Here is a 26,925-nt window from a genome sequence, read left to right as displayed (position 1 = left end):
GATATGCCTACCAACACACAAGTGTACAGCATAACGGAAATTGCCATATCCAGGATGACATGTGGGGATATTCTGAGGTGAGTAATACGTTACTGACCTGTTCATTGCATATGCAAACAGCATGCACAATGTCGCACATGGCACACACATGACGTGGTCACACAGGGTCATGCTGTGCGGCTTTGACACCTCTGTGACAGTGGGCATGTTGCTATCATCATGTGCCAGTTCCCTGTACTGAATTGTGGGCCATTCCAGTGTTCATGTGCCTCGCAACATGTTGCTGACGTTACTCCGGTGGAAATTGTTGAATGCATGTGATGCACATGTACAGTATGATTGATGACATGTTGCGCAAGCTCTTCACACATCAACTGAGGCACAAGGTCACAATCCCTGTGCTTCTTTAATGTCTGCCACACCTGGGGCATCCTGATGTATGTATGCCATGCTGATGTATGCATCCACATCGTTGACATGAGTGTAGACTACATCCCTGCTATGTGATTTCCTGGTGTAACTCTCCCAATGGTGACATGAAGGTGGACAGGGACGCAGCCTACACAATCGTTCACTTGACCATGTGTGACACACTGTACCCCAATGGTACGTGCGTGTGTCAGCCCCGTTTCCCTATTGCATTTCAGCTATACGCGAGCGAAGCGTACCCCAATGGTACGTGCGTGTGTCGGCCTCGTTTCCCTATTGCATTTCAGCTATACGCGAGCAAAGTGTACCCCAATGGTACGTGCGTGTGTACGCCCCGTTTCCCTATTGCATTTCAGCTATACGCGAGCGAAGCGTACCCCAATGGTACGTGCGTGTGTCGGCCTCGTTTCCCTATGCATTTCAGCTATACGCGAGCAAAGTGTACCCCAATGGTACGTGCGTGTGTACGCCCCGTTTCCCTATTGCATTTCAGCTATACGCGAGCGAAGCGTACCCCAATGGTACGTGCGTGTGTCGGCCTCGTTTCCCTATTGCATTTCAGCTATACGCGAGCGAAGTGTACCCCAATGGTACGTGCATGTGTACGCCCCGTTTCCCTATTGCATTTCAGCTATACGCGAGCAAAGCGTACCCCAATGGTACGTGCGTGTGTCGGCCTCGTTTCCCTATTGCATTTCAGTTATACGCGAGCGAAGTGTACCCCAATGGTACGTGCGTGTGTACGCCCCATTTCCCTATTGCATTTCAGCTATACGCGAGCGAAGTGTACCCCAATGGTACGTGCGTGTGTACGCCTCGTTACACCATTAAATGGGTTGCATTGGCAACGGCAATGTCACCGTACTTGGGTGGGTATTTGAATAAATACATAGGGAACAACTAGGGGAACAGTGTACTGTTCAAAATGCAACCAGGTTGTCATGGATACGGAGTTTTTTTAAACTCCTACAGGTGTTCTAGAAAAATCAGTTTGGAAAAAGTATACAATGTTGCTAAAGTTGTTGTTCAGCTCAGGCTCTATTTTCAAACCATGCATATGTGAGTCATGGGCTTATGTGTGATGTGATTGGATGGAACGTAGGATGCAAAATATGGTGGCCTATCACACACTACTCCTTGGACTCACAGACCCTCTGCAGCACAGATATAAGGCAGCATGTGGCTGTGGGAGGGCACTTGCCTGCACAACATTGGTGTGGTAACCACAGCTGCTGTCTCTGAATCCTCTGGACCCTGATTAGCTGAGCATGGAGAGGGCACCTGCATTCACTGATGGTGAGAACAAGGCCCTGCTGGATGCCCTCCTGCCAAACTACAGCAAGCTGTATGGGAGACCAGAGGATCAGGTGAGTGATGTGTGCAATACCTTGCAGTGTGCACCTGTTGTGTGTGTGACATTATAGCCACTGTGTATGTATAGTGGATAGATGCAATGTTATTGTGAGTGAGTGCCAGGGTGTACAGTGTTGTTACAAGAGAGTTCTTTGTTGTAGTGTGGTGTGTGACAGCATGTCACGTGCTGCAGTGTACCCAGATGTAGCATATATTGCTCCGTGAGTGCCATGCTCAAAGAGTGTTTTGCACCCCTCATGTCATCTGTAGACTTTCAATGTGATGCAATGCAGTTGTGTTTGCACACAGGCCACATACTCCTGGACAATGATGCAAATGTGTGTGGCATACGATGCCCCGTTGTCCTCATGTATTTTGTGCACATATGTGTGTCTTTGGAACATGGACCAGGTGTACTGATGTTCTTTTACTTTACATTTGTGACAGGTATCTGCCTATGAGAAGGGTGAAATCTGGGTGGACATCGCCAGGGCTGTCAGGAGAGAGGGGGGGCCTCACAGGAGGCTCCGAAACATCAAGAAGAGGTGGCAGGACATCCGGTGCTGGACCCGCCGCATCGCCAGAGTCCAGCTGAAGCTGGAAGCTCCACGCCGGCATGGCGGCACCCGCCACCTCACCCCCCACATGCTCCGGGTCCTGGAAGTGGTGTTCCCAGACCTCCATAGGCAGTTGCAGGAGGGACAGCAGCAAGAAGGGGGTAGGTACATGTCTGTTTGTTGTCATGTGTGTGTGAAATGCTACCTGAAGTGCTCCAAGGCATGGTAACACTCCCATAGTTTGAGTGGTGTGGTCAGACAGGCACTTCATGCATTGGCATTTGAATGTCCCAGTGTCAGCAGCTGCTTCTTTACATGCCTTACCCTACTCCACATTTGAGCTTTGCTTTGGCTAATGCTTGTTTTTGACATGTACTCCTATGGTGCAATGTCTCAGTATGCATCTTCCTTTGCACATCATCATGTTGTAGGGGGGTCTGTGACACCTGTTGGTACCTTACATGTAGCACCACATGTGCACTGTGTCTGCCCTTCTTCATATTTTGGCACTGTTCTTGAGTCTCAACATGTGTTTTCTGCACAAGTCAGCCTCAGTGGCCTTTGTCCATGGTACACTTTCTAATTGTCATGTGTTAGCTACAGGTGCACAATGTACATGTGCAATATTTTGGGCTTATGCATACTCACACTGGGCAGTGCGTGTGTGCATATTCTCAAAATATGTTGCATGTTGTTTGTAAATAGTATTGATGGTCAGCCACACAATGTGACTTTGGGTGTATAAAGCTGTGATGCCAGTGTGAGGTGATGGAACACTTGTTTCAGGTCCCAGGAAGGCGTCACATGGCAGTTCGGGCAGGACTTTTCCCATGTGGCACAGAGTCAAAGCTATTCAAACATGACCAGGTCTTGATTTGGGTGGCAGGGTTGGCAAATGAACTGTGATGCATCATCAGCTATCCTGTTGTCAGGCAGTGGATCATGATTGTGTCTCTCATACAAGTATTTGCCTTGCCTGTACCTTGTATCCTACCATATATTGAGCGTTGTGTCTCTGACAATTGTCCACAAGTAGACTTGTCATTGTGCAGAGTTCAGTGTCATGTGACTCATGATGCATGCCATGTTGAGAAATGAGGCCAAATGATTTGTAGGTGATATGTCTGATGTGTACAGGTGACTGATATGTTTTCATTCTTCTCCTTGCTCACAGCATCATCATCTGAATCTGGAGGAGACACAGGCGCGGACCAGGCAGAGGGACACACCGACAGTGCCACCTGCTTTGAGGTGTCAGAGGGAGGCAGTGGCACAGAGTGTGAGGAGAGTCTGCAGGCCGGACGACATGTGACTGACACATCTTACCATGCCGACGACTCCGAGTCAGACTCTCAGGAGGGGGGGGAATATGCAGCAATGGTCACTCCTTCATCTTTGGCTGCCCTCCCCTCCTCCAGTCCCATCTCCACACTCCCAGTCCTTGGTGTGCCTAGGGTCCGTGCTAGCCCCCGTGTCTCCTTTGTTCCCGGCACCGCAGCCCCTGCCCCTGTGTCCCCTGCTGCCCTCAGTGCTGAGACTGTGGACCTACTCCGGCAGATTGCAGTAGGTCAGACATCCATGCTGACTGTCCTCCATGGACATACACAACTGATTACACAGGTGGTGTCGTTCATGGAGGGCATGTCATCAGCCATGTCTGATCTGCGTCGGAGTGTGGCTGCCATAGAGTCAACACTGACGGCAGCTATGTACACCCAGCAGCATCTGTTCCCCCCCCCATCCTTCAGAGCCATCCACCTCTGCCTCTCACATACCTACACAGCATACACGCACACGCCACAGGTCAGACACACCCAGCGCACACACACAGCATAAGAAGCTCAAAGCTCCACGCACCCAGTCTCAAGGGGAAGTAGGCACACCCACAGGGAGAGGGGAGACACCTCACACACGCATCCACACACCCAGTAGAACAGACTCACAGCCCTATACCTCCACCCCCAATGTGTCCCCGGGTTCAGGTGGTAGTTTTTCCGCACTGGCTGAGGTGTGCAGCCAGGTTTTTGAATCTACTTTCGGCGATGCCCCAACCAGTGTGGATGAATCCACTTCACCTGCACCCACTCCACCTGTCCTTCCCTCTCCTGTCCATGCGGTGCCGGAGGATTCCACAGATGGTGCCCCCGTAGTCACCACAGCGGATTAAACGCCATGTGCAGGCAGGTTTGGGTGTGATAACACCCATGGAGGCACAAACTGTTGCAGAGACTTTTTTGGACTGGCCATTGGCCTTTAATGAGCGAGGACTCTCATTTGCTTTTCTATTTGGAATCAGCTGAATAAAGCTAATATTTTGCTTTTCTGATTTGTAGTTAGTGTGATGATGTCTGTGACTGCTGTGTGCCTGGGAGCTGGTGTGATGTTCACATTTAGGTATGCTAAAATGTGTCTATCTCCTGAGGGTAATGAGGTTAACAATGGTATGTTTTTGATGTAACAGCTGGGCAGTGGTGGGGGTGTTAGCCACACATACACACACTCTGATGCTGGGAAGTGGTGGGCAGTGGTGGGCACTCTGATGCTGGGCAGTGGTGGGCAGTGGTAGGCACTCTGATGCTGGGTAGTGGTGGGCAGTGGTGGGCACTCTGATGCTGGGAAGTGGTGGGCAGTGGTGGGCACTCTGATGCTGGGTAGTGGTGGGCAGTGGTGGGCACTCTGATGCTGGGTAGTGGTGGGCAGTGGTGGGGGTGTTAGCCACACACACACACACTCTGATGCTGGGCAGTGGTGGGCAGTGGTGGGCACTCTGATGCTGGGAAGTGGTGGGCAGTGGTGGGCACTCTGATGCTGGGAAGTGGTGGGCAGTGGTGGGCACTCTGATGCTGGGCAGTGGTGGGCACTCTGATGCTGGGTAGTGGTGGGTAGTGGTGGGCACTCTGATGCTGGGTAGTGGTGGGCAGTGGTGGGCACTCTGATGCTGGGAAGTGGTGGGCAGTGGTGGGCACTCTGATGCTGGGTAGTGGTGGGCAGTGGTGGGCACTCTGATGCTGGGAAGTGGTGGGCACTCTGATGCTGGGTAGTGGTGGGCAGGGGTGGGCAGTGGTGGATGTGTTTACTATACACCACTTAGACTTACGTTGACATAGCAGACGTATGTCCCACACGTCTATTGCACTGGTGATGTGCGGTGACGTACCGTACCCCGTGGTCGATGACGTAGGTGCGGCCTGTCACCGTATTACTCTACTGATGTGCGGTGACGTTCCGTACCACGTGGTCGATTACGTAGGTGCGCCCTGTCACCGTATTACACTAGTGATGTGCGGTGACGTACCGTACCCCGTGGTCGATGACGTAGGTGCGGCCTGTCACCGTATTACTCTACTGATGTGCGGTGACGTTCCGTACCACGTGGTCGATTACGTAGGTGCGCCCTGTCACCGTATTACACTAGTGATGTGCGGTGACGTACCGTACCCCGTGGTCGATGACGTAGGTGCGGCCTGTCACGTATTACTCTACTGATGTGCGGTGACGTTCCGTACCACGTGGTCGATTACGTAGGTGCGCCCTGTCACCGTATTACTCTACTGATGTGCGGTGACGTTCCGTACCACGTGGTCGATTACGTAGGTGCGGCCTGTCACCGTATTACTCTACTGATGTGCGGTGACGTTCCGTACCACGTGGTCGATTACGTAGGTGGGCCCGTCCACGTATTACAATGGTGTTGTGCGGTGACGTACCGTACCCCGTGGTCGATGACGAAGATACGGCCTCTCTCCGTATTACACTAGTGATGTGCGGGAGTGTGTGGCGCTACATACCCAGACATTACAATCGTGCAATGGCGATGTGCCCGTCTGGCAACACGTACAGGTATGTTGGACTTCGTTGTGCTCACCTTCTGCGCCGTCGTCGGTTTCTAAGTACGAGGTGGTGGCCGTACAGGATAGGGATGAGACGGACGATGGCGTTCATGTCCTGCTTGTCGTGTACCGGGTGCGGGTCTTGCCGGAGTGTGGTTTTACGGTAGTTTTGAGCTCTCGTAGAAAAAGAGCCGTACGGAGTGTGTTCAACACGGATCGTACTTCCTGGTTCGGAAGGCGCGGTCTATTTACGTACGGAAGTTGCGTGGTGCGTCAGCCGACTGCAATTCTTATGGACTTTCGATTTGTACGGCCTTTTTTACGAGTCGTACGGAGTGACGCTTTAGATTGTGATCGCACTTGCAGATTCCTACGGGGACGCCTACAGGTACGATTCGTACGGGGAAAAACGGTCCGAACCGCAATTCGGAGCGCTTTTTACCGGATTCGAATCGACCCCTAGGTGGGTAAACGTATGAAATGATGAACAGTTGGTTAGCTATGGAGATATTGAACAGGATCCCAATAGCATTTTAAGTGTGGGCAGTGAAGATTTGAAGAAGGGAATTCCTTTATTTGAAATCACAATTGATTTAAAACGGATTACCGCTCTGGTTGATTCATGTGCTATCTTTGGAGCAGAACGTGTAGGGTAACATGTGAAAAATTATTTATTTCGTATTTTCAACATGCAGAGATGCGTTCAGGTGCTCACATGAGTGACAGAGTGCATATCATGACATGAGTGAACAGAGTGAGAATATACGCACATAAAAACAAGGTGTAATCCACAGAGCTATATACAATGGGGTGGGGTAATTTCCTTGGGTGAATCGACGACGTTTCGATCTTTAACGATTTAAGATCATCATCAGGACAGGGTGAGCTTCCTGAAATATGTCTCTTTTATGTGTGTAAGAGATGCTTTAATCGATGAAGTATTGACTGTCTGTCTTGGGTTCAGTAAAGGATTGGATATGAAAAGGAGACCAGGTGGTGAATTGTTGGTCTAGTGCTCTTCAAAGATTCAAGGGTGGTCTATCCTGGTTTTTTGGAGGTCAGTGCTATTTATTTCCAAGGTGCAGTAATTTAAAAGTGGCTTCCTCGCTGCTCTTGCGTCTGCTGCAGACCTTAGAGCAGCAAGGAAGCCTGAAACCAAATTACGGCCGCGGACCGCGGCGATTAACTCCCTGCAGGACCGCGTTTGGCACAGTGGTCGTGGCGCTAAGAGAAGACACTTTTAAATTACTGCACCTCGGAAATAAATAGCACTGACCTCCAAAAAACCAGGATAGACCACCCTTGAATCATTGGAGAGCACTAGACCAACAATTCACCACCTGGTCTCCATTTCATATCCAATCCTTTACTGAACCCAAGACAGACAGTCAATACTTCATCAATTAAAGCATCTCTCACACACATAAAACAGACAGATTTCAGGAAGCTCACCCTTTCCTGATGATGATCTTAAATCGTTAAAGATTGAAACATCGTCGACCCACCCAAGTACAATTCCCTCACCCCATTGTATATAGCTCTGTGGATTACACCTTGTTTTTATGTGTGTATATTCTCACTCTGTTCACTCATGTCATGATATGCACTCTGTCACTCATGTGAGCACCTGAACGCATCTCTACATGTTGAAAATATGAAATAAATAATTTTTCACATGTTACCCTACACGTTCTGCTCCAAAGATTGATTTAATATTAAGTTATTTGTTATTCAGGACCTATTTAGGCCACCCTTGAACCATTGTTTGTCCTAAAATACGCTACAACCCCTGGTTCACTTTATGGGGTACCCTTATTTCTTAAAATACAATTCATGTGCTTGGCACACTATTATAGGACAAGATATTGTTAATGAATTGTGGTCTAACAAAACCTAGGACATACTGGGCATAAGATTGACTTGATTGTGTATTTTTGGACTTGGAGTTTTCAGGGTGGCGCACTTGTGAGAAGGTCTATGTAGAGAAAAAAGGTCAACTGCATCAAGAGGAGATGGGCATCAGATTAGACCAATGCTCCTGTTTATGTGGTTGACAGATCGAAAGATTATTTTTTAGTGAATATCAACACTGTACCACAGGTCGATGATTTATTAATAGATTAAAAAAATATATAAATATGTGTTCAGTGGGAAATTGGGTGAGGTTTTAAGCATATTATATTTCTTAGGGAAGATGCTGGACCAGTTCGGGATAAAGTCAGGAATGTTCTACCTTCTTATAGGGAGAAACGTAAAGTAATGTTAAATGACTTATGCAAAAAGGGTATTATTGAACCAGTGGAATCTTCTCCCTGGGTGTCTCCTGTTGTTATTTCAGTGAAGGCATCTGTGGATTAAGACTTTGCATTGATTTACGCAGCATCAACAATGCAATTTGGATTGACTCCCATCGTTTTCTGAATTTGCATGAGATGGTTTCAACTTTGGCTGGGGCTAAAGCTTTTTCTAAAAATGAAATAGCCAACACGTTTCGTCCATTATCGGACTTCTTCAGGGCATAACAAGTTTATAGTAGTCCTGATTCATAGACCAGTTTTCATTCATTACAGCCCAGTAACGGACGAAACAAGTTGGCTATTTCATTGACAAAAATTTGAATAAAGAATACGTTTTAACTTCAAGAGCCTGTGATTGACTTCACTTTGGGAAAACAAGCGTACAGCATTGCATCTTTACAAAGCCATGTATAAGGATTAACATTGAGATGAATACTTGTATTTGAACCACTAGTAAGGTGCAGAGCTATTTTGTGTATAGATTGTAAAGGAAGGGATTCTTTTGTATGCGTACAGAACACTTTGTGAGGGTGAAATACATTTTTATGTTATACAAAAGAACTTCTAACGTGTGTTTGGGGTTCTGAATATTTTCAAATGTTTTTGTCGGGAAAGAGGTTTGTGATAAAAACTGACCACAAACAGTTCCTAGAAATGCTGTCTCTGAGTGAGGGGTTGCATTATGAAACCCATGGTTACCATCTAGATTGTTGGTATTCTGCTTCAAAATTGGAATTGTCCCAGGTAAGAACAATGTCCATGTGGAATATGTATAAAACACACGGAAGGTACTAAAAGTCTGAAGAGAAAAGTCAGTAACAAATCTCTCTCTGGAACCTAATAGTGTCCCATTTTATACCCAGACCACACAGTTGATCTAGAAAGTTAACATTGTTATGCCCAGAGACATGAAAGGTAGAGAAGATACAGAATCTGAGAAAAAGTACCCATCAGCCCATTCAGGCACTTATGAGTGGGCTGATGGGTACTTTTTCTCAGATTCTGTATCTTCTCTACCTTTCATGTCTCTGGGCATAACAATGTTAACTTTCTAGATCAACTGTGTGGTCTGGGTATAAAATGGGACACTATTAGGTTCCAGAGAGAGATTTGTTACTGACTTTTCTCTTCAGACTTTTAGTACCTTCCGTGTGTTTTATTGATTAGTTGGGGGACTAGGTACTATTGGGTCTATAAAAATTTCTCCCCTTGGACCCTCCTCCACTTGTTTGTCTCTCTGTTCCATGTGGAATATGTGTCAAGGCTGCCTTTGTCGGAGGGAAGTTTTACTGAAGAAGAATTAGATGAATGTGAGGTAGCATTCACATATTCTGATATCAATTTGATTTATGTTGACAATGCTGCGGTTGATGAGACCACATGGTGTGAAGAGGTGATTTGGCATCTAAATTTGAGCCAAATCTTAACAAATTCATTAAGGACAGTTAGCCACGGCATCAGAATATTTTGGGGAAATTGCTGCTGAGAATTATGTCATAATGAGGGGAGAGAAATGTGTACCTTCCCTGGGTTTCAGGGAGAAGATCACTGATTATGCCTATAAGGGCCATTTGGGAATTTCAGGTATCAGAAGGCGTGCTACAGAGAACTTCTGGTAGCCTGGTATGGATGTTATGGTTGATCACTAGGCGAGGGCTTGTTAAAATTGTGCTACTAGTGTTAAATCCGCTAAGCCTTTAACTTCTGATTCATTTCCTTTTTGATTCCCTGGTGAACCATGCAGCAAATCAGGGGTAGATATTATTGGTCCGTTTGCTGTTTTGCACAGACAAGAAGCATATGGTATTGTTGTAGTGGAATATTTTACAAAATGGCCTGAAATAAAGATAGTTAAAGTCACTTCAGAAATGGTTGCAGAGTTTCTGGATTAATTGTTTTGTAGAGAGGGAATTTTGCAAGAAATTGTTTTGGACAATTGTTTGCAGTTTGTTAGCACGTACACTCAAGGTTATTTGGCTAAGTGTGTTATTAAGCATAACATAATTTCTGTTTTCCATCCTGAGTCAAATGGTCAGGGTGAGAGAAATATCAGAGTGCTGAAGAATGTGATTTAGCTAGCTGTCAAGGGAGGGATACACTGGAGGAAAGCATTGCAGTATTTGTTGCTGGCATATAGGACTACCCCCAATTTAGTGACCTTGGTGAGTCCTTTTGAGTTGCTAAGCAGACAAAAGCCAAGTACTAAGCTTGTGCCATGATGGTTGGTGAGTAGGAAGAGGAGGCATTTTGAAATTGATTTTCAAAGTATAAGGAAAGCTGTAGAGGATTATAAGTACAGAATTAAACTCAACATAGATATGAGAAGAGGAGCTCGTAGTAAGTAGTGCATGGAGACTGGTGATTTTGTACGCCTCAAGAAGGACAAGGTTATGGGAAAAGGGTCAGCCTGTTGGTCTGATCCTGTAAGAGTCACTGAGGTGTTTAAAAATGCTGTATCGGGTGCTAGTGGTGCAGAATCTTATTTGTGTGTCCTCATTTAAAAGGTTGATTGTGGGGTGTGTGAATAGTAGTAAGGATAGAAGCAATGCATTTTTGGATATTCCTGAAGTTAAATGAAGAATTTACAGTGAACCTGCACCATTAACAGGAGTAACAGTCTCTGGCAATGCTGATTGACAGAATAAGGTTCCTGTTGACTGAAGTGATCTTTCTCTGGAACCTGTGAACATTGGCAGGATAGGCAGATTGTCTGTTAAACTCAGTGATTATATTTTGCATTGAATTTATGTGGAAAAAGAAAGACTATGGTTATATTTTGCTTTGACTCTATGTTGGAAAATAATATTGTTTTGTTATATTGGTTTTTTTTGTTTAAGGGGGAGGATGTATTACAAATTGTTAGTTGAATCTTTTTCTATGACTTTTGTTGTTTACTCCTAAAGTGGGTGAAAGAGTGCATTGGAGTATGGGTGGAGGATAAATTGATAGGGAGTTCCGGGTTCGGGATTCAGTTGTTGGGGGCACATATGGGCCGGAGCTCTCTTCCTACCTGCTGTATCATTAAAAGAGTTTACCACATCTTGTTCTGATGGATCCTTGAAGTTATCGTCTTTTATAACAGGAATCTTTTGGGGTCATGTGCTACTGAGGAGAATTCTGATAGATATGATAAGAGACAGTGAAGAGCAGATCCCTTAAAGCCTGTGGTCTAAGGGAAGGACATTAATGTTGAGATCAAGCAGAATGATAGAAGAAAGGTGATAGTGGTGAGTACAGGAAATAAGGTTGACAACATGGGAGAGGGCAGTTCTACCTGAATGAAGGGAACGGAAGTTCCTCTATAAGGGACTGAGGACGTTGCAAGAAGGGAGATGTGTAGTAAGTACCGGGCCTTTAATGAGTGTTCTTTAATGGTAGGCTAACAGTCAGGAAGTAACTTCCCGTGTTGGACTGTAAATGAGGGTATTGACGAAAATGGCATGCTGATGTTTGGCCCAAAATAAGTTTACAAAAAAGGAAAGAGGGAAATTTGGGACCAAAAGTTATTGTTTCTTCTCTCGAAAATGGCAAGATTTTTCAGGGAAAAAAGAGTGTATTTACTAAAAACCTTGAGCTGGTAATTGGTGGGCAAATGTGCGTGTTTTCAGAAAATTACTGCTTACAGCAATCAAATAGTTATTCCAAGTTGATATTTGTGATCTAGTTCAAGCTAAATTAGGCAAGCTATTGCTGACACTATGGCAAAAGTTCCTTGATGCCATCGGGCATTTTTTACTGTGGCGGTTTTTCATGACTCATTTGGAGACATTTTATGATCAGTGACTCGTTTTTTTGCCTTTATTTTTCACATCTGTACCTCTGCTTCCTAAAGCCTGGCCCTGCGAGATAGGTGAAACCTTAGCACAATGTCACCTACTGGAACCTTTAATGTCTTTATAACCCGAGCAGTAGCTGTGATATCTTGCCCTGTGAAGTCTGTATAAGGCTGGGAAAAGCATTGCACTAAAAAACCAAAGCCTGTGAAATCCGGCGAACTTTTTATTTTCACATCCTGCACCTTTCAAGTTGATTATGAGCCATATATACCACTGCCAATCTACCTAGAATGGTCAGGATGTGAACATGAAATAAAGAGGACCATACAAGAATAATAGTTTAAGCATTTCAAAAATGATTGCCAAGTTGTATTTCATACTGAGTTATATGAAATGCCTACAAGCCGTATAGCTTTATAACAATTTTCTTGGAGAAATATGCTCTAAACTGCACTGTTTTGCCATATGAAATCCAAAAATACCCTTGGTGTACAACCTTATACACACTCTTGGCGAACGTCATATTTGCTCTTGTGACAATGAAGTATTGCAATATTTCATAGGTGCTCCTTCAGCACTGCATACAACTCAACCACTTAAAAGTCAATTTTCTGAAGAATTGGTTTCTAAAATGCACCATTTGACCCCTTTTTCCAAAAATGTTCTCTGATGTGGACACCACAAACATTCTTGAGAAGGATCTAACATCAAGCTCAAATGCCTTGTTCAACCTTCCAGTTCGGGCAATTTGAAATTCAGCCAGCCATTACTGGTCCATAAACACAGAAACGTTTTAAGGCATGGGCAAAGTCTGCAATTGCCCAGACCCCCTTCTTCCAAGGAACCTTCTAAGAAGTAATTTTGTTCTCTGTTTGACCTCGGCCTAGCCTATTTCTTTATCTAATCCTCTCTCCCTCTCTGCCTACCTTTACCTTTGACTCTGTCTCTACTGTGTGTCAGTTTAAGGAATTTTGGTGTCCCCAGCAAGATATATTTCAATTGTTTTTGTGTGACCGTTTAACAAATAATTTACTATATTATGACATACTGCGGGCTTGAATTAGCAGGACATGGGTAATAACATTCAAATTTGTTCTGCACAGGGGCCCCCAAATAGATCTTGCCCAGGACACCAAAAATCATGTTCTCCCACTGCATAAACACACCTCTTCTTTTGACCTAGCATGTGTTGTGCATGCATAATAAACAGGCACACAACAGCTCTATCTCCCAAACCTTCCACCACCCTCCTGTTGTGAGTCTTAGCCGGGCTACTGCAGCTTCCAGGATACAGACAATTCTTTAGCTGATGTGATCTGAGACGCACTAAAGATGGGCCCTCAATGATTACTTCCTACAAAGTATTTCACAAGTCACCCAGAGGCCGAAGTGTATTAAAAAAGTATGGTCAGGTGATCCAGAGTGCAATGGGGCCAGAGATGTGGATAAATAAGAACATAACATCATACAAGTATATTGTTGTCCTTTCGTCTTCAGGTAAATACATATTAAATAAAACACACACTATAAATGAGAAATGAAGGCAAGTAAAAGTAATTGGTATCAAATTAATTATTTTATATTATTAAAGCACAACTGGTTAATGCGATCATTGCAGATATTTGGGTATGTATAGTGCTAGGAGCCAGTGACAGAAATTACTGTGAACATGCAAGCCATTATTTTAAAATTGTTACACACAGTATATAATAGGCTGCTGCAAAACATGCAGAGAGATTTGGGGGTAGATTTACTAACACTCATACAATGCAGCACAGTACCCAAAGTTGCTGGGCTGAGTTACATGAGATAAAGTAGGACAGCGCCATATCTACTAAGATAAGTCACTCATGTCACTTTTCTACTCTCTCCCAATCGCTGGTGCACAATCAGGCGGCTGAGAGCCGAGTCCACCCCTTTGAACCATAGTGCAAAGGTATCAGTGTCATGTGAAGCATAGGTTTTGTACTGGAGTGTTATCTTTCCAGTACAAAATACCATGGCTAGCCAAACATTAAAACTTTACACACTTTGGATGTGTGCTGCACACATGCAAAGTCGTAAAAGTTGGGAGAAATAATAACATTTCTCCTTTTAATGCCTGCCTCAAAAAGAAATTCTTTTTTCTGCACAATCCTCTTTACTATTTTTAGTAGATTGGGCTTTGTATCAAAAACCTTGGGTGGTAGCATGGGAATATCCTTGTACCACACATAGAATGTCCTCTTGATGCAATAGAGCAAAGTAGCGCAAAAGACAGATTTGCTTTACTTTCAGACAACTTGCCAGCTTTTTCACTTTGATGATGGAAGCCCGGCGCAATAAGTAAATCTTCCGATAGTGATTAAGATAAAATAAGTGCATTACAAATATATATATTTAATAATCTGCAATCAGGCTGTACCTAGTTCAAACCTGTGTGTGTCTTTCCTACTAGATAGCGCATGTTTTTGTATCTTGCAAGATTATTGTTACCTCACAGTGGACATATAGTCCATCCATTGCTTATCATTGGTTGGCTTCATTGTTACTCTCATTTGCTTGAGTTTTATTTGTTCGCTTGTATAGGCTTTCCTTCCTCTTCTTGTGTTTGTCCCTCCCTGTTATGTTATGTTATGTTAAATTAATTTATTGAGCGCGCTAACACCATTAGGTTCCTTGGCGCTATGCGGAGAGAGCAGGAAGGAGAGACGGGCGATAACATAACAGGGGAAACCAGCTAATGATATGCTTCAGTGAAGAGGTAGATTTTAAGGAAAGATCTGAATCTGGAATAAGGGGAGGACAGCCTAAGAGAAAGAGGTAAGGAGTTCCAAAAGGACGGGGCTAAAAATGAGAACCTAAGGCCGCCGTGTTTCTTCCGCTTAAATCTGGGGACAGACAATAGAGCCATCTGAGATGACCGGAGGGTGCGGGAGGGGACATACTGATGGAGCAAGGAAGAAATGAAGGAGGGACTATGGCCAGTGAGAGATTTGGAGATGATGCAACCAAGCTTAAATTTACAGCGGGCAGAAACCGGTAGCCAGTGGAGAATTTTTAAGAGGGGTTGGACATGTTGATCTCTGGGCTGGTGGAAAATCAGGCGAGCAGCCTGATTTTGTATCAACTGGAGTCTCCTGAGTTGGTATGCAGGAATGCCTACGTATAGTGCGTTAGCGTAGTCAAGCCTAGACATAACTAACGCCAGCAGAGCCAAAATAAGGGCGTCAGTGGTGAGTAGGCGGGAGATTTTGCGTATTTTCCTGAGCTGGAAGTGGCTAGAGGAAACTACAGCGCTGATCTGGGGTGTCATAGATAGATCGTTACTAATGACAACTCCCAGACTTTTTGCTGAGTTGACGGGACAGGGGGGGCTGCCAAGGCTGGCAGGCCAGAAGGAAGAGTGCCAGGGATTGGAGGGTCCCCCGACAAGCACCAGCTCGGTCTTGTCGGGGTTCAGTTTCAGGTGGTTTGTGCCCATCCAATCGCTGATGAAACAAAGGGTGTTTTGGAAAGTGGAAATGGATTCCTCCCCGGAGTCGATAGTGAAGACCAGTTGAATGTCATCCGCGTAATTAAACGCGGAGACATTAAATCGGCGGAGGGAACGAATTAACGGGGCCAGGTACAAATTAAAAAGGAGAGGGGATAAAGAAGAGCCTTGTGGGACACCACAGGTCAACTCGACTTGAGAAGCAGAAAACTGGGACAGCCTGACAGCTTGATGGCGGTGGGTCAGAAAGGAGCGTACCCAGTCCAGGGCAATGCCCTGGATGCCAGCCTCTCTGACACGGTCGACCAAAATGTCATGGTCGACCGTGTCAAAGGCGGCCGACAAGTCCAGAAGGACCAGAGCCTGACAGGTGTTAGAGTCGGCGCCCCTGCGTAGTTCATCCATCACAGAGAGGATGACTGCTTCTGTGGAATGTGCAGGTCTGAACCCAGCCTGTTGGGGGTCCAGGGCACAAGAATCTTCTACAAACAAGGAGAGGGATTGCGTAACGTGAGACTCTAGGACTTTGCTAAGGAAGGGAAGGAGAGAGATTGGGCGATAGTTGCTCATGGTGGACGGGTCAGCCGTAGGTTTCTTCAGGATAGCAACCACCTCAGCCCGTTTAAAGGTTCCCGGGACCACCCCCGTGGTTAGAGAGTTGTTTAGGAGGGCTAGAGGGGGATCCGGGCAGGAAGTGAAAGCTTCTCGCAGGGCCGATGGAGGGCAACAGTCACTGGGGGAACCAGAGGATATTTTAAGCAAGAGGGAGAGGAAATTATCGTTTGAAATGAGGGGGAACTGGGTTAGGGTGTGAGTATGGGGAGGATGCAAGGGATTTGGAAGGGAGGAGGCAGATGGGGCGTGAACAGAAATACTAGTTTTGATTTTAACAATTTTGTCCACAAAGAATTGATTCAGGGAATCGCACAGAAGCTGGGAGGGGAGGGGGGCAAGGGTGACTCTCGCCGGGTTAGATAATTCCTCAACAATAGAGAAAATATCTTTGGTCTTGTTAGTGGAATTCAGGATTTTGTTGGAAAAGTAGCTGGATTTAGCCCGGGCTATAGCAGACTTATATTCCCTCAATTGAGAGGAAAAAACAGCTTTAGTCTGGGGGGTATATTCTCGACGCCAACGTCCTTCGGCCTGACGAAGGCTGAGTTTCAGTGCCTTGAGTTCCTCGGTGAACCACCTGTGGGCGTCATGACTACGCCGCGTCTTGACAGGTTTTAAAGGTGCCACCGAGTCAGCGGCGGAGACAAGCCATTGGGTAAGGTTGTCGGACTGAGAGTCAATGGGAAGGGTAGATTCCGTGACAGACGGGGCAGATAAGCTCAAGAGGGAGGTAAATTTATTAAGGTCGGCCTTTTTCCAATTGCGTGCCAGAAAATTGGAATCTCGAATAATATTAACAGGGGGAGGTTTGGCAAGGGAAAAGGTGATGAGTAGATGGTCGGACCAAAGACAGGGGAGAACGAGGGGAATGGAAATGTTTAAGGAGGAAGTCCATACTTGGTCCAGAATATGACCTTTGACGTGCGTAGGTGTGTGGATATGTTGGGTACAATTGAGACCCAGCATAAGATCAGAAAAGGCATGTGAATCAGAGGATTCTTGAGGGTCCGATGGCCAATAATTAAAGTCACCAAGGACCAGAACATTGGAGTTGTTAATAGTCAGCTGTGAAATAAACTCACCAAACTGGGCTGAAAAATTTGGCATAGGTTGGGGAGGGCGATAGACTAGGACACATATAAGAGAGGACCCAGGTTGCTCCAACCTGAGTGCCAGACAGTCAGTCAATGGAATGCTGGGAGTAGCTACAGGGGAAAACCGAATTGGGTGCCTAATGATGGCTGCGACCCCGCCGCCCACTTTGCCAGAGGGGCGGTTGGCTTGCAGTATGTAATATCCCGGGGGAATGGCCGCCAGGATATCAGGGGAGGAATCATCTGTGAGCCAGGTCTCGGACAAGAATAGGATGTCAGGTTGTTCCGACCCTAAGAGATAGAAAATGTCAGATTGATGGCTGACCAGAGACCGGGTGTTAAGGTACATCACAGATAGGGGAGTGCTAGGGGCAGGTCCCGAGATGGAAGAACGAGACTTGCCGGCCAGGTCCGAAGGCCGGTGGATGGGAACTGGAGGAATGATCTCAGGAAATGTTGTCCTGGGTGCGGACAAGCCACAAATAGCGTGCTTAACAGAGGGCTCGGGGGGAGGGAGAACGGAATCGTGGAGAGAAATAATAAATGAGCGGGAGTGAGTAAGGCGGGGGGCAGAATGATATGCCCCATGCCCCGGCCTGCCGCGGACAGGCGCAGACAGCGCCCGTCCGCTGCGCTGACACATACCGGTCGTTTAAATAGGGGCGGGACGAGGGAGGAGTGTAGGGAAGCTTCAGGCAGATTGGAGCCCAGGCAAAGATGGCGCCCGCTGCAGCTGGGAGCCCGAGATAACAAACAGCCCCCAGCCAGCCGCTCCCCTCTGAAAATGTAAACAGGAATTAGTTACCTGCACAATTTGAAGGTAGGGTTAAGTATACAATTTTAAAACAGAGTGCGCTAAAAAACGCCGCCGCTCGCAATCAGCGGGGCTAGATGCAGAATATACTAAGAGAGGCTCTCTCTCGTTCTCACTCTCGCAATGTCGACAGAACAAGCCCTCTGCCACCGGGCTGCCTGCCAAACACCGGTAGAGGAGTAACACACGCTCCTAAATAGGGGCGGGACGAGGGAGGAGTGTAGGGAAGCTTCAGGCAGATTGGAGCCCAGGCAAAGATGGCGCCCGCTGCAGCTGGGAGCCCGAGATAACAAACAGCCCCCAGCCAGCCGCTCCCCTCTGAAAATGTAAACAGGAATTAGTTACCTGCACAATTTGAAGGTAGGGTTAAGTATACAATTTTAAAACAGAGTGCGCTAAAAAACGCCGCCGCTCGCAATCAGCGGGGCTAGATGCAGAATATTCTAAGAGAGGCTCTCTCTCGCTCTCACTCTCGCAATGTCGGCAGAACAAGCCCTCTGCCACCGGGCTGCCTGCCAAACACCGGTAGAGGAGTAACACACGCTCCTAAATAGGGGCGGGACGAGGGAGGAGTGTAGGGAAGCTTCAGGCAGATTGGAGCCCAGGCAAAGATGGCGCCCGCTGCAGCTGGGAGCCCGAGATAACAAACAGCCCCCAGCCAGCCGCTCCCCTCTGAAAATGTAAACAGGAATTAGTTACCTGCACAATTTGAAGGTAGGGTTAAGTATACAATTTTAAAACAGAGTGCGCTAAAAAACGCCGCCGCTCGCAATCAGCGGGGCTAGATGCAGAATATACTAAGAGAGGCTCTCTCTCGCTCTCACTCTCGCAATGTCGGCAGAACAAGCCCTCTGCCACCGGGCTGCCTCCCTCACAGCATGGATGCAGTACTTGTGTTCTTCTTCTTCCACTGCTCATAATGTCTCACTTAAGGTGTATGCTGTCTCTTGCCAGGCATATTGATTTATATCAGTGGGCTTAAAGGACGCCCTTTGCTTTCCATTGGTTGGTTTCATTATTAATCTCATTTGCTTGCGTTTTATTGATCAGCTGCCATAGGCTTCCTTCCTCTTCGTGTGTTTTTCTCTCCCCTGGAACATGGACACATTATTTGTGTTCTTTCACTGCTCATTTTTAGGTGGCACTTTATTCCATTATGTACTTCTCCCACTGTGTTACATTTCCCATGCTGATCTACCCGTACACCCTCCCTATGTTATCCATGTTGCCCCATCCACCTGCCCTCCTTTCATTGTCTGTGTTGCCCCATCTGTTGTCCGTGCTGCCCCTCAACCCTCCTCTGTTGTACGTGTTACCCCTCCCATCCATTTCTATGTTGCCCCATCCATCTGCCCTCTCCCAATTGTCCATGTTGCCCCAGCCTCCCAATCTCCCTCCATTGTTTGTGTTGCCCCATCTACTGCCCGTTACCACCAACCTTCTCTAAATTGTTTGTGTTGCCCCATCCACCCGTCATTCCTTGTCTGTGTTGCCCCGTCCATTGCCTATGCTGGCCCTCCCACTCGTTTTCCCTCCATTGTCTGTGTTGCCCCACACCCACTATAACGCCACCCACCCACCCTCATTCCATTGTTTGTGTTAGCCCTCACAGCTTTCTTGCCTCCATTGTCCTTGTTGCTCCCCCACCCACCATAACAACAAAAAAGCACTATCATCTGCATACTGCTGGCCGTCTCACAGCACATCCCCACTCAGCCATCGTCCCCCATTGTCCATGTTGCTCCACGACCACATAACAAAAAAAGCACTGTGATGCGACTAGCGCTGACTCATCATATAGATTTGAAACCATTGTCCATGTTGCACCCCCAAAATGCCCACCCTCCCTCATATTACTTCCCGCCCTGCACTGTCTTCCAGCCAGCAATAAAAAAGCACCTTCAGCCATGCTGCAGTACAACATGGCAAAAAAACATTGACAAAACCTTTGGATCAGCTTCACAGGTGACTAAATGACCTGCACAACCTTTGGTTCAACTTTGTGGGGAAAAAATCAGCCTTACCCATGCAGGTAAGAGCGGTGAGGCATTGGGGCCGGGTGGGGGGATTTCGACAAACGACCACGAGGCAAAACATTTTTTTTCTTTTATTTCCCCTCGTTGTCGTTTGTCAAAATCCCCCACCACCCGGCCCCACCGCTCTTACCTGTATGGGCCGGGTCTGGAAGAAATACTGCAGCTCTACTTCTAAATTGGTGATGTGGCACCACGTGCTGACGGACCGACAGTCACGGTCTGACGTGGACACAAAAATAGCAACGCGCCAAAATAAAAGTAGCCCCCATTAGCAAACCAGATAGCTAAAAATGTGGCCTACATTTGTAAATCAGGCCAGTTTTGACCTTGTAAAGATATGCTGAATATCTATTTGGCACGGTATGGAAGAATGCATGCATTTGTGTTTGCTGCATGCAATGCTTCTGGTAATAGTGGGTAAATCAACAATAAAAAACAGCCCACATGACCACAGCGACGGCCCCTATATTTGGACAGAGGAGCATCACCTCTCAGCTGCCAGCGCCGCAAAGGTGAAAATTGGAATCAATTGAATTTATTGCCATTTTATTTTTCCCTTTTCCCAGCCCAAACAGCGTTGCAGACGGTGCCACAACTGCTGACTGGCAGCAGGGGAGTGGTGCTCTCTCCACCAGTTTATAGTCTGCATGCCATTTTGGCCGGCTTTCTTGCGACGGTCAGCCTGACATGCGCACTATAAACTCCTCCACCCAGCTGTCTTAGCCAGCTGGGTGGCGAGCACGCACAGGCCTCTAGTGCCTGCAAGAGCGTTGAGACAGGCCGTACCCCCCAATCCTGGTGCTGCTCTCATGTAGCTGAACATTATTAGCAGCATGACAGCAGCGTCTGGATTAGTGTGAGAGAATTGCCCTTAACAGGTTTTCACCGATCTGCCAATGTGAACATGCAATATTTCATGTGTTGTTTCAGAGAGTGCTACCTTTGCATGAAAAACACACCACTGTACACGAAGGACTAACATACTGGAAGAAAAAACACCTGGGGTGCAACAGATGCCCATTGTATCTGTTCCCTTGTGTGACCATTCAATTGAGAATATTTGTGAATGAACTGCATAATAGTCATACAGTTTTCCGGGCAGGCCTACAAATTTCTCAAAAACTGGCCCACACACAGATTTCTCAAACTAGCCCCTCAGGCATTGCCTGATTGCCCTATAGACCAGTCTTACTTTGGGTGCCAGGCCCTTAGGTTTCTTTCACTGAAGTGCAAGACTCATTCCTCTGAAAGGTAACACCCTCCCAAAGATGCTCCAGAGTGAGTGCCACAGAGGAGCAACGTCGTTGATCCTTCTTTCTGCGCCATCATTTTCAGATTTGACCCTAAGGACATTTTTACATCATAATTTTTTTATCTCGCCTACGCAACAGCTTTTAGCAATCTGGAGGCAAAGCTCATTGTGGACCACAGTGCTTTAACCCCTTCGACGCTCATGACGAGCTGGGCTCGTCATGAGGTAGCCTCCTCGCACGCTCATGACGAGCCCAGCTCGTCATGAATAATGGTTTTTTTAAAAAACAAGCACAGGGACAGAATTTCGCTAGCGCTCATGTGGTTAAGTGAGCTACAAAAAGTGAGGCACTTTCTAAAAGAGGCGCAACATAGGTAATTGAGAATGTGGTTTAAAATATGTGACTACCGTCTTGTGCCTTACACAGCATGCTGCCTGACCAGCTTTTAGGTGCCTCATTGCTAGTTTTCTTTTATTAAATCCAGACATCTCACACAACAAAAACATATGCCTAAAAAACCCAGGTCTATTGGCTTTGTGAAGGCTTCTTAGCAGTTTGACATAAATGAGGAACACCAATGATTTTGTTGTAAATGATTGTTCTTGGTCATTACAACCGGTTCATATATAACAATCACTAATCCTCCAGTTGTACTAGTAGATAGTTTATCAACTACAGTAGAAAGCTTTCAAATCTTGTGTGAGTTGGGTATCACTTCTAAAGGTTGAATTAAATCACCAAAGATGTCGCCCACTATTTCACTAGCACCTCTTTTTCTTCTCCCGTGTTGTTCCCTTGGCAGATCTACAATTTGTCCCACATGATAAACTTTTGGAAAGACTATCCCCATGTAACATGTTCCATACCATCGCTTGTGTAACCTATAAAATGCACTTTTCGCACAAATGTAATAAACTCCAGGAAAAACAGGACCTCCTTAATCCAAATATAATCCCCAATTTCCTCGGGCTTCAAATGTATGGTCACATTCACTAGTCCCTACGAAATTTGTATCAGTTGTGGGTTTTCTAATGTGAATGCATAATTTTCCTCTATGTTGCCAATCTAAAGCTAAAGTTCCCATGTTTCCCACTATTCTGTGTTCACTCTCTTTTTTAGCCCAGGGTGGTACTTTTGAATGATTTGCTTTAGCCAAGATGTATCTTCTTCTCTCTTCTACTGAATCTATGAATGTATTTTCTACATCTTTTAGCATTCAAGTTAAGTTGTGTCTATGTGCATAAGCTGTGTCCAATGTCATGGTCGGTCTAAAGAAATGTCACATTATCTCAGCATTTTTGGCATCCGGCTATCTTTTCAAGTGCTTCATTGCAGGAACTTCTGAAAAGACCAAGTCTGAATTTGAGTAAGAATATGGAAAATGACTTTTCACGTAGAATAAGCGCATCAATATACTACTGGTAACTCCATAAGTCAAATACATATGTAGGAATCCCTGGCATCCATAGTGTCAAAATATTCCTAAATCAGTTTAAAATAAACATTCAGTGAGTAACCTCCTCCAGAAGCATCTACATGTAACTCTTTCTCATCTATTGCAGGTTAACTGTTGTCAGTAAGAAAGGGCACTTGCAGGACATGTGTAGTCTTAGGCTCTTCTACCAGTAAATGATGGGACAAATTCAAAATGATAAGCAAAACAACTAGCACTAATATTGCAACCGCAAATACTCTTGCACATATGCGTTTCCATCTAAGAGATTTTATGTTAGGCTCCATGAGTTCTATAGTGACAGACCATTAGCTAGAAGATTGCAGCACAGCTCTTTCAGTTAGTTTTCACTGGCATGAACAGCAAAGCAAAGTTCAAGTGTCTCTTCGAATCTTGTTAAGATTGTTTCTAAAATGTGCAGTTCAAACTCACTAATGATCACTTCCAGGATAAATTGACTCAATATGTTCAGTGGCAATGCGATTTCAAAACTCAGTTCAGCCACAAAGTTCATTTGAAGGAGGTTCAGCTGAATGCAAAGTGTTATAGCAAAAGGTGTAAAATACTCTCGCCCAATCATTGACTGCTAGGGAAGGATGGATTTATTCGTGGGAAGGATGGATTTATTTGATAACCCAGAGGTCATATGCAAGAAGGATTTTACCTGGGCAAAAGAGTGTTTTTTTAGTAGGTGTTGTGTAAGCCAAGTGTGCGTATGTACATTGGATTAAACACCGTACAAACTATTTGGGGATCAAAAGTAATCATGATAGTTTTTTACTCACTCGATTTAGGCTTGACCTTTTTCATTACCTGTTGGCCCAACCATGTGGCACACATAGAGGTCAGTGCCTCATGCCCTGTGGCTGCGACGATCGGTCTCCTCAGGACATGATGCACTTTTTAATGTTTAGCAGTTTTAATGAGGCCCCCAGAAAATCTTTTATTATTTCTATTCTTAAAAAGGCTGATTTTAGGAGGGTGAGAGCCGCTTTCATATTTTTTACAACTCTTATCAATTGATACTGTATTATATACGCTCAGTTTTTTAAGGGCTGCCATAAGTCTTAGGTCAAGCTGTGATTAATTCTTTTAGTGGGTTTCTTTTCTATTATCATATTGTAACCATTTTAAAACTGTCACACTATTGGATTATTTTGTATTTACGTGGAGTTTTATTGATGTTTCTATGACTTTTATGGTTTTATCTGAAAAAACTGAATAACGTTTATTGATGATGACTGCTAGGTAAGTCCATTGAGATTAAGAGTACTTTGACAGGGTACCCTATCCCTCTTTGATCTCTTTACAGCTGGCCCTTCTTCATCACTGTCACTTTGACCAACTCCCTCAGTATCTTCAATGAATGGTACATGCACTTCAGAAAGACAGCGTCTCCTTCTCTCTTGTCTTTTTAGCCACCTGTCTCTAGGTACAACTCGCATTATAACTGCACCAGGCCCTTTGCCTAGGTCTGAATCTTAGACCCTTCGGTACCGACTTCAATTGTTGACTCTCTCAGACCCCCCTCAGGCCAAATGAGTGCTGTCTCAGCAGCTTGCTGACCTGCAACAGCCTGACTAACCTGCTCCCTCTGTCTCACTATAACCAGCGGCACATCAGGAACAGGTGCTGTTATATCATCAAGGGTACATGGTACTCTGCGAGTATGGGCAGCATGTACCCAGTTAGAAAGCCCTTCGAAAGTCACAGCTGTTGTTGTGAGCTGAATCACCCGGTAGGGGCCATGCCACCTAGGTCCGAGCATGACTTGCAAACATGCTTCCTCACCATTACCCAGTAGTTGGGACCGAGGTCATGGCACTGTCCTGTTGAGGTGGGGCTGTAGCCTCTCCAACCTGGTGAGACACAGAACGTACCATATCAGCCAGTCCTTTGCAGTAATCAATAATCATGTCTTCTATAATGTTCACAAGCAGATTTGCAGGCACAGCTGGAAGTCTTATGACCCTCCCCATGATGATTCCATACAATCTGGAGTACTGCGTAGACTGATCAGTACAAGGGCAAAGCATCAGGCCATTTCAGAGATGTCAAAGCACACAATTTAGCCAACCTGAATTTTAAAGTGCAGGTTACTTGCTCCACAATTCCAGAAACCTCTGTTCGATAAATGCAGTGGAGTTTCTGTTCAGCTTGTAATGCTGCACATAACATCTTTAAGATTTCATTGTTCAAATGAGTTCCTCGGTCTGACTCCAAAGAAGTCAGAAAGCTGAAACGCGGTGTCAACCGCCTCAACAACAGCTTCGCTACTGTGAGACTGTCATTTCTCCTACTTGGGTAATCTTCAACCCACTATGAAAAGATGCAAACAATCACTGGGACATATCTCAACCTTTTGCGCACTGGCTTCTCAATGAGGCCCCATTGCATCCTGTTAAAGGGACCTCCTGATTTCCCTAAGTGACTCAGTGTTACTGCCTACATTCTGTTGCTGGCATGCAACACATCTGTGACACAAACATTCAGCCATCAATCTGAATCTTTGATTGAACCACGTTTGCCTGAAGAGGTGCACCATGGCGTTTCTCCCTACAAATGCAGATCCATGATAATGTCTTGCCGTTAGAGGCAACAAGCAATCTGGCAGTATAGTTCTTCCATCTCCTGAAACCCAAATGTCATCTTCAGCTCTTTTGATACAACCTGTTCTGACCCAACCTTGCTGTTCTGCTTCAGGCACTTATTGTTGTAATCTCTTAATTTCCTTTCAAGTGTCAACTGAAGACAACAGATTAAAATCTGTCACATCTGAATTTTCATTGACGCATTTCCTATTAAAGGTGCACACATTTTGTGCAAGTCCCTAGCTGACTCATCAGCACATTTGTTACCCACAGTCACATAGTCATTTACTTGCCTATGAGCAGCACATTTCACCATGGCAATGTGGGCAGGCAGTTGCAAAGCCTGAAGCAAGTTCTTTATGCTTTCGCCATTACGGATTGGCGACTCCGAAAAGGTCATGAATCCACGTTGGGACCACAACTGCCCAAAGTCATGCACCATACCAAATTTGTACTATCAGTGAAAATGTCATTCTCAGCCATTCTGAAACAAAGCATGCCCTAATAAGGGAAATCAATACTGCCACTTGTGCTGAAAATACTCATTGAAGCCAGGAATCTCCAACTACACATGAGACAGTACAAACTGCATAGGCCGCTCTCAAGTTTCCTTCATGATCTCATAGGCAAGAGCTATCAACAAATAGCACATAATCTTATTAAGGTAGTGGGCCATCTTATATGTTAGGTCTTGGTTTGGTGCATAGCTCAGTAACATCAACACCCTTATTTCCAAGGGGGCAGTAATGTAGCAGGGTTCAGGGCAGTATACCTTCTCAATGCAAGATTTTCTGATCCAAGAATGACTTGCTCATACTTGGTTAGCTGACTGATTGTGAGGTGCTGTGTTCGAGTACGAGTTAACAACACTTCAACTGAAAGGGGGACAAAAACAGTCAAGGGGTGATCCATAACAAAGCGTTCGTACTGCTCTATGCTTAAGCTAGTGGAGGCAATAGCTTTAAGACAGCCAGGCAATGCAGCAGTTACGAGGTGAAATGTGGCAGAAAAATAATCTGCAGGTCTGCAAACATTGCTATGCATTTGGATTAGCACACAAAGAGCACAACCCTCTCTCTGACTGCAAAACAAATCAAAACAGTTATTATAATCAAGCATTTCCAGTGCCAAGGCACAGCAGAGACATTACCTCAGCTCTGAGAAGGTACGCATGCAGCTATCATCCACAGCACCCAATCTGACACGTCTTTGTGTGTCAGCCTCTGGAAGGGCTAGGCCATCACGGAGAAGTTAGGAATCCACAGTTGACAGTAGCCCATTGTTAGAAATGGGAATTTTGATAGGCTAGGGAAGTGCCAAAGCCAGGCAGAAACCACAACTCTAGTCAGGAT

The sequence above is a fragment of the Lissotriton helveticus genome, chromosome 7 (assembly GCF_964261635.1).
Source record: "Lissotriton helveticus chromosome 7, aLisHel1.1, whole genome shotgun sequence".
Classification (NCBI taxonomy): Eukaryota; Metazoa; Chordata; class Amphibia; order Caudata; family Salamandridae; genus Lissotriton; species Lissotriton helveticus.
The sequence above is the reverse complement of the archived record's forward strand: the minus strand, read 5'-3'. Positions refer to the sequence as shown.